At 48.6% G+C, this 8,853-nt stretch overlaps 1 protein-coding gene across 4 annotated transcripts in view; it reads right to left on the bottom strand.

Annotated features, from left to right (window-relative positions):
* The window catches only part of OTUD7A (OTU deubiquitinase 7A), a 381,326-nt gene extending 373,006 nt beyond the window's left edge, over positions 1 to 8,320 (bottom strand). For all 4 annotated transcript variants that reach the window (XM_043434490.1, XM_043434492.1, XM_043434491.1 and 1 more), the window contains exon 1: positions 8,135 to 8,320. The gene's annotated coding sequence lies outside the window, so the exon portion shown is untranslated. The remainder of the gene's footprint in view (positions 1 to 8,134) is intronic.
* Positions 8,321 to 8,853: the final 533 nt, after the last annotated feature.

Below are 8,853 nucleotides of genomic sequence, written 5' to 3' on the forward strand. Positions count from 1 at the left end.
CCCCAGACAGGTAAAGGGAGGTGGGGGGGAAGGTTTTTCAAAATCTGGAGTGCAAACTAACACAACATTGTAAGGCAATTATATTTCAATTTTAAAAGAAATCAGGAATGCAGTTGCTTTCCTTATCAAATAGATGTAGCTAATATTCCCTAAGACTGCATACAGTGTCTGTGACACATATATGGAAAAGATAGAACTATACCTCCCCAGAGAATGACACTCTTGCAGTGTGCCGCATCATGGTGAATCGGTAAATAATTTGCTGGGGTTTTTTCTTTTCTTTTCTTTTTTTTGCTCACTGCCAAACTGGGGGGCTCAAGTTTGAAAATGTGTCAAGTTTGACATGAGCCGCATTCTCAACTCTAACACTTTTGAACTCATGGTAGCTAAACAATTCTAGAAAGAATAATTAAATTTCTAAGTTTAATTCCCATAGGACTAGTGAATGCATCTCATAAACACGCATGGAAAGCCTGTTCTGAACAGGCTGGGGCACAGCCTTCTCCTTGGAGCCTCACAGTCAGAAGGAGGGATGCTGACCACACTGCCCGTTTCTAACTATAAATCCCTCTTCAAATGCTCTGTATTCTCCTCAGCATGAGAAACGGATACAAACATTCCTAAGAGACGCCTAATTTTCCCTAGCTGTTCTCTCCCAGCAATGAGTGGGCCTTTCTTTCCCCTGATTAGTCAGCACTAGGAGAGAAGGAGGGGATTACTGGGCACAGAATCATGGACTTGAATGAGGTATCAGAGGTCAAGCAGCTACCTGTCTCCACCTCACCTGTGAAACAGAGGACTAGAGAGATGCCCAAGGTGGGGGCCTGGTCCAGAGGCTGGGAGTCTCCCCCAGCAGGCCCGCCTTGACCTGCAGGGGCCACACACAGACGCTCCTCCATGGCCACGTTTCCCACCGTGCCCTCCAGTCACCCCACAGCCTAGTACAGGCAGACCTCCTTTCACTGCTTCACTTGACTGCACTTCATAGATACTGCTTTTTTTTTTTTTTTAAAGAAACTAAAGGTTTGTGGCAACCCTGTATTGTCAGATGATAGCTTGCATTTTTTTTAGCCATAGAGTATTTTTTAATTAAGGGGTGTATATATAGGTATATATTTAGACACAATGCTATTGTACACTTAACAGATGATAGGATGGTGGTGTAAATGTAAGTTTTACATGCACTGGGAACCAAAAAACTTCATGTGTTTTGCTTTCTGTGGTGTTTGCCACCTCCACAGTATCTCCTAATTTAAATGCAGCAGCACAGCATCTTATAACAAACCTCTAACTTGAAGCAGTGGAATTTCTTGCCTGTATCACCCCTCCCAAACCCCGGAAGCCTTACATACCTGATGTGACAATGTCTTTCTGAACACAGGGCCCGCCAGACTGTTCATGGGATAAGTGGAGTTGGGTGGAAGAAACCTTAGGAAATGCTGTCAGTCATGGGCAGCGCGGGTAGATGACCCAGGAGAGATGGAGGTTGCCTACACTTGCCAGGCCTGACAAGACTGCTGGCCACTTTGAACCAGGGGACCCTGAGGGCCTAGGTCACAGTCAGCACCTCAGTCCAGACAGAATTTACAAATGAAATAATCAAGAGATGTGGACACAAAGTGCAAACCATCCCTGCAAGTCCAGGCCACAGGCTCCCAAGAGATCCAGTGAGGCCTTTCAATTTGCCTACCAATAATTATGCAGCCACGGTGCCAAGTGAAACAGCCACAGGGCTTTCACGTGACCTAGCAAGTGACAGGGATTGCAAAAGAGCCACTTCCTCCCATGGGGGCCTGTGTTGTCCCTCAGGAGCCACAGAGACTTCTCTGACCTGCACCACATTCAACACCAATGACAAGAGAATGCCCCTTGGTCTCAGAGGCCAGAGACCTGCTCCAAGAACAGAAGCCGGCCCTGCCAGGGGGCTCTTTCAGGGTGAGGAGAGCAGTGCAGATCCAGAGCTTAGCCACACACTTCCCCCAAGGGTAAATGCCAAGGGTAAAAGCCAAGGGTAAATGCCATGCTGGTGGGGCCTCAGGCCATGGTCACTGCCCCTCACAGACATGGGACTAGCAGGACCCCATCTCTGGAATGCTTTTCTCCTTCCTCTCTTTCCACCCACAAGTTGTCCATGTGAAAGACTAATCTTCCATCAACTCTGAGAGTAAGAAAGTGTGTTCTGTAACAATCCATCTGATGAGACCGAGGGGCCTGCTAGAGGTAGGAGATGCAGCCCAAGTCTCAGGGGGTCTGTAGTCTACCTGACTTGGAGGAACTTCCTTTAGCCTGTTTTAACACAACTGGCTGACAATTCCAGGTAAACGACAAGAATCACTAGGCCAAAGAAGGGTCTCCATTCTTCTTAGCCATGCCTCCTTCTTCCTCTACAAGAAAAGTTAAAAGCAAGTTCACTGAAGCTGAGACTTGAGTTACAAGTGTCAACTGTAAACCCAGCAACTGACAACAGTGACAAGGGAGGGCGATGGGCTCGTGGTAAATGAGATGGGCACGCCGCCTCCAACTTCCTTCTACTGGAATCATCGATCGCTTTAGAACTGAAGGACTCACTGTACACTCATCTGCTTCTCCCCCCAAACCTACACAAAACCAGAGAAGAGATTCTCCTCTTGGGGGGCCACCTGGGACTGTGCCCAAGGTCACACAGCTTGCCACACTGTCCAAGTTAGCTGGCAAGTCGTCCATCTTTTTTTCTATTCCGGGATGATTCAAGAGATAGCATGATATTATTTAAAAGACTGGCAAAAGATACTCCACTTTAAGAAGAAAAAGTGTGCAACTAGAGATTATCATACTAAGTAAAGTAAGTCAGAAAGACAAAGACAAATACCAAATGATGTCACTTACACATGGAATCTAAGATACAAATGAACCTATCTATGAAACAGAAATGGATTCACAGAAATAGAGAACAGACTGATGGTTGCCAAGGAGAAGGGGCTTGGGTGATGAATGAGTTGGGAGGCAGAAGTTAACAGATGCAAACCATAATATATACACTGGATAAACAATAAGGTCCTATTGTATAGCAGAGAGAATTATATTCAATATCCTATGATAAAATCATAATGGAAAAAGAATATAAAAAATGTGTATGTACATATATACATAACTGAATCACTTTGCTGTACAGAAGTAATTAACACAGCATTGTAAATTAACTATATTTCAATTAACAAAAAGAAAAAGTGAACAATATATATCTTGGATGCTGGACAATTCCTTTTAAGGCATGAAAAATTACACATGCAAAAGTGTTGCCTCATATTTTGATAATACACATATTCTCAAAGCTTCAAATCATCACTATAAGAAGTGTGGGGAAATGGATTGGAATCATGGTCTTTGGACCCCCAATATGAAAGGGTACTGACTCAGTCTTGGGGGTTAGGGTGGCCTTCATGGAAGGAGGCACATCACATCCCAGGATGTGGCCCATCGTGGGGTCTCTTCCACTGGGCGTACTCTAGTATCTGGGGAGCCCCACATCATAGGCAACTTCTAAAATTGAACCACAGAGACGATCTGGGTAAACCATGGGTATGTCTGCCTGAGGGGCAGCAGAGCTGGGGGTGCTTCACAGCAGTAGCAAGGCTCATGTTGGCAGGGGCAAACCAGGACATGTGCTCCTATACTCATCTCAGCAACTGAGAGACTGAATCTCATGGAGGGATGGGTGAGTGGTCCATCAACATCCATCCTTAGCATCATGAGAAACTGCTGATCTAATAAAACAATTGAATGAAACACTGAGCAGAAAAGAAAAAGAATTTCAGAGGTCTCCCTTTGTATTTTGTAAAAGTTATACTGCATTTTATGCATGCATATTCACTCAGACATCAAATATCCATCACATTTATAAGGAAAACTATGGAAGGATAAACTAAGCTCAAACAAAAAATATTTCCTTGCAAGGAGAAAGGTGCGATCCTTCAAATCCAGAAAATGAGTCTACTTTAACCCTATCTGCAAGAGAGATGTATTTAGAACTTGCATTGGCATGAATGTACATCTGACTTCTTAGAATGTCAGATGGTGGATAGCAGAAATCTAATAGCAAGCACTATGGGTTTGTGGAATTCTGCAGCTTCACTAGATAAGGCCTTGGAGACATGGGAGGTTAACTTTCTCCTTTTCTCATGAGGATCCTAGAGCATGACAGGGCCATGCCTCATTCCGGGTGGCAGGTTGTGGCTAATGCAGAAGGAAAAGTAAGGTCTACTCTCTCCTAATCCCTGTCTTGACCACAGCCCACACACACCCCCACTCCAAAAGAAATACCATGTGTAAACCAGCCAACTAACACACCTCCAAAACATGGGCAGGTAAAAATGGCAGCAGCAACCTCTCATTTTCAGAATTTTAATGACTTGTTTTCAACCCATGTATCCATTCTGTTACTATGAATGGCAAGGAGCTTCATCCCCAAAACGAGAGGGCAGCTTCTCCCTGACTGGCTCTGTCACATTTGTGTTAAAGTCATCTTCTTCTTGGTCGGACACACAGACTGCTTGGGGGATACAGCAGTCTATCAACAGCAAATGAAACTCTGCTTCCAAGTTTCCAAGGGTAAAATATTTTCAAATTAGATATACCATAAAAAGAAACCAGCATGTTTTGCTTCCTTTTAAAAGCCTGTGGATCTCAGGATTCCCTCTTGAGTAGGATATCCTGTGGTCATCCTCAGGGATGGACAGCTTCCAAAAGGATCAGGTGCCACCTGTCTTTAATTGAGTGGCACTTCCCCTGCAGCCATTTAAAGTGCTCCAAGAGAAGCACAAAGCTGGAAAACTTTTTCCTTTTACCTCTCTAAAATCAACAGTTCAGTTCTACGAGCATTTTGACAGAATAAGAAGTATAAAGAATTATCCAGTCATAGCATTTGGATAGGTGTCCAGTAAAAGATCTATTCCTTTCAAGGTGTGATCTCACCCTTCAGCATCTGGGCTCTACAAGGAACCTGGGGAGGACCCCATAACTAGAAACCTTGATGGCACACATTTAAAATCAGATTAAGCACATTCAAGTGAAAAGCACAGTTGCCTCTTTTCTCCTGTTTCATTTTATTCATGTAAAAACACATACATGGATTAAACATTTGCCTGTCTTCATCTGAGAAACCCTGAGCCAATAATGTTGGCAAGGCCAGCAAATAAACCCCCTGAGAGGTGCTAATGACACAGAGTCCTGGGGTTTAAGTCAATAGTTGTCAAACCCCAGGGAAAACATTGTTGGGGGATGGGAGACACGTTCACTGGCTGTCCTGGCTGGCACCATCATGCCCTCTCCAGGACCAAGATGTAGGCAGGGATTTCTGAGAGGCCAAGTCACTCCCCTCCAAGCCAACACTTTCCCTTCTGCTATCTGAGGAGGCACTGAATCTTTTGACTGGGACCAACCACCACTCTCCAAAGACACAGAGCCATTAAAGCTGCCCCATGGAGGAAGACCCATTCAGGAAGCCGAAACCTCTGGCTCTTTAAAGCATATCCTTCCTTCAGTGTCCATCCCTTGGGCGATAGGCACACAAAGACGTGGGGCTCACAGGTACACACCTCTAGTTTGGGGATCCTCCATCCTTTCCAAGGTGGCTCAGGTAGAGGCCCGCCAAGATGCATTTAGCACGCCCCCTGCTGGCCCCTCGGGAGCTGACTCAGCCTTTATCTTTTGGGCCTAAGACAAGAATTAAATGACCTTAACATTCAAAGGGAACAAGAAGAAAAGCCAAGGCAATCTTGGCTTCTTAGAATCGGATGTGATACTCTAAGCATGAAAGGGGAATGAAGAGGCTTTAAAGTGAGGGATTTTGAAATGTTTTAGGAAACCAGTGGCTAATATCTCAAGCTTTAGTGAAAACACTTGCTTTGTATTATCAAAAGTACTAGAGTGAGTTAAATTTTTAAAAAATTACAAAGAATACTTTCACAGGTCTACAGGTGGGAAAAAAGAAAGGATATATGGCCAGAGTGGTTTCACAGACTCAATTTCTAAAGAGTTCATAGCTCAGAGACTTAAAAGCCAATTTTTGCACACTTGAGGCTACTTCGATTACAGAAAAAAATCTCAGCAATGACTTAGAAGGTCAATTTCTAAAATAACCATATGCAGCGGGGGCAAAGTTGCTGAAAAGACGTATATTTGGAGTCAATTCTGCTATAAGGCTTCCTGTCTCAGGCAGTCTTGCCACTGTGAATAAATCTGGCACCTTTAGGAGGTGACAGGCCACGCACACATGGCTGCTTCATATGGACATGCCACTCTCCTTCTCCACAGGGGAGAAAAGACAATTCAGCTTTCCCAAAACTTTTGTGCTAGCCTCCACCAGGGCTAGGGGCCTCCACACAGGACCCAGGCTGAGACCCACAAGAGGCAAGACTCCGTAATGCAATGGTTTCCATCCACTGCCACCCTGAATGCCAAAACCTAAGGTGAAGCTCTACTTCCAGTTTTCTTCCCACCAATCCAGGGTTTTTAAAAGCTTACCCTCCGGACCAGGCTCAAACTTTTGCATGGCCTGTGGTATTAAATTTCTTACAGACCCAATATGATCACACTAATAATTTAAGGTATGCTTCTTTGCACCAATTAGGAAGTCATTAATTATTAAATACACAAATGTCAATATTTTCGTCCCTCATTGAATATCCTTTCAATATGATTGGCTTCAGTAGAAGTGCAGACTGTCTTGGGAACTTGCTTACTTCTGTTCCCATCACAGTCCGTACTAATGGAACACTCACACACACAATAATGCTGGCACGCTGCTCCCATTTATGGGGAGAAATTTCCCCAGAACTTGGTGTGCCATGCAGGTTAAGTCCCAGCCTCTGCACTCTCTTAACTCTCTTCAGGTGTTAAACTAGCCTTGGAGGCTGGTGGGTCACACAGCTGCTATAGGAAAGGCAGGGAGGGCCCCAGAGAAGCTATCACCCCTTTCTCCAGAGCAGACTTCTCCCAGGCCCATCATGGTGGGGAGTCCTGGAGAAGGTGGTGATGGAGAGCTAGAAGACCTACAGATTTTCCTGAAGCAATCAAGGCCTGTGAAGATCTAGGCCACACTGTCTACCTTTTCTGAACACATCATCTTCCACCTCAAATATAATGTCTTTTAATTTTTCTCATCTCATGGCTCACTTTCAGTTATAAAGATAAAGCCAGGCAATAGCCACGGAAGTGTCATGCGTGACTTTCCCCTGGATGCTTGTGATATGGATGAAGTGATTCTCGGATCTGTGAGGATCTAACAAGTTTCCCTTCAGCCTCTCTTGAATCTATTCTTTCTCAAGCCAAGAAATAAAAATAAAAACCGTTTTCACCTGTGTAAGGTTGGTGAGTTCACAGAGCAGAGACAAATCTATTTTGTAGCAAAGATTCTCAAAGGGCTGCAATAGCTGCACTGGAGGAGGGTGCACTTGGGCGGTTGTGTCCAATGAAGGAAAGTTTTTGTTAATGATGACATCACTGACATCTCCCGAATTTAAAGGAGCACTTAAAGCACAGCAAATGCGATTTTACCCCCTCCAGTGAAAAGATATCAGGGAAGGCCTCCAGGTTCACAGCCAACTTGCATTAGCCGTTCGCCCGCTGTCCAGCCAGACCCAGAGGAAAGAGCGAGCGGCGCACCGGGCCGCGGTGGCCCACGCAGCCACAGCCCGGGCACCCGGCCGGCGGCCTCACGCGATGCTGCCTGGCCGTGCCCGGGAGTCCGCCGGCGCCCCGGGACCCCAGTGCGCCCAACGGACCGAGGAGCCGGTGTCCCCGAGCCCGTCATCACGTTCCAGTGCAGACGGCTCCGGGGCCCGAAGGAGACACCGTCCGCGACCCAGAGGGAGCGCCGCACCCTGCCCGGAGACGCGCGCCGCGTCGGGCCAGGGCCGGTGGCCGCGGCGCCCGCGGGGTCCAGAGCCGAGCCCGCAATGCAGACGCGCCGGCGAGCCCCGCACAGTGCCCGCGACCCCCGCGCCCCAGACACGCAGCCGCCCGGCCTCTGCGCCCATCTGCTCCGCCACGAAGCTGCGGAGGCACCCAACGCAGCACTGGGACGGATAGTGCACCTGCCGGGCCCGCGGCCCCGGCCCCACGGCCGCCGGCAGCACCGCGGCCAGCGCCGTCTCACCTGCCGCGCCGCTCCACTCAGTCAGCCCGCAGCGCCGCAGTAGCTGCTACCCGACTTCCATTTTCTCTGGCTTTAAGGAAAACCGGATCAGCTGTTTCTCGCGCTCCGGCTCCGCGGCCCCCTCCCCAGCTGCCGCTCGCGGTCCGGGGGCCTCTCCTCCCCCGCCTCCTCCCGCGCTCTGCTCCGCCCCTCGCGCCCCTCCGCTCCGCCCGCGGCCGCGCGCTGCGCCCGCCCCTCCGCTCCGCCCGCGGCCGCGCGCGCCCCCTGACGTCACCGGCCTCTGCCGCGCCTCTCCCTCGCCCCGCGTGGACGTGCGCGCGCCCCACCTCCGCCCCGCCCCCGCCCCGCCGGCCGGCTCCGAGCGCGCGTGCTCGCAGCCGCCACCCGCGCCGAGACCCGGTCTCCTGCGAGAGCACCGGACACCCCTCGCGGGCGTTCCGGCGCCCGCCTTCCCAGGCGCCTGCGCTCGCTCTTCCAGGTGCCCCTTGGTACCTGCCTCAGGAACTGCAAAAGACACTACTGAAATAACCTGCCTTTGCCCGTCTGCCTGCCTCGCACTGTCTGCGCCCACCTTTATCGTTTCTTGCTTTCTGCTCACACTTTCTTTCTCAGGATCTCAAACTTTCTCCCATCCATCCTGTCTGGGCTTTTCTGCCAAGCCCTGCTTTGGGGCCAGTGCATGACATCTCATCTGAAATTGCTCCCTTAGCCTCTTAAAA

The sequence above is a fragment of the Cervus canadensis genome, chromosome 17 (genome assembly GCF_019320065.1).
Source record: "Cervus canadensis isolate Bull #8, Minnesota chromosome 17, ASM1932006v1, whole genome shotgun sequence".
Lineage (NCBI taxonomy): Eukaryota > Metazoa > Chordata > Mammalia > Artiodactyla > Cervidae > Cervus > Cervus canadensis.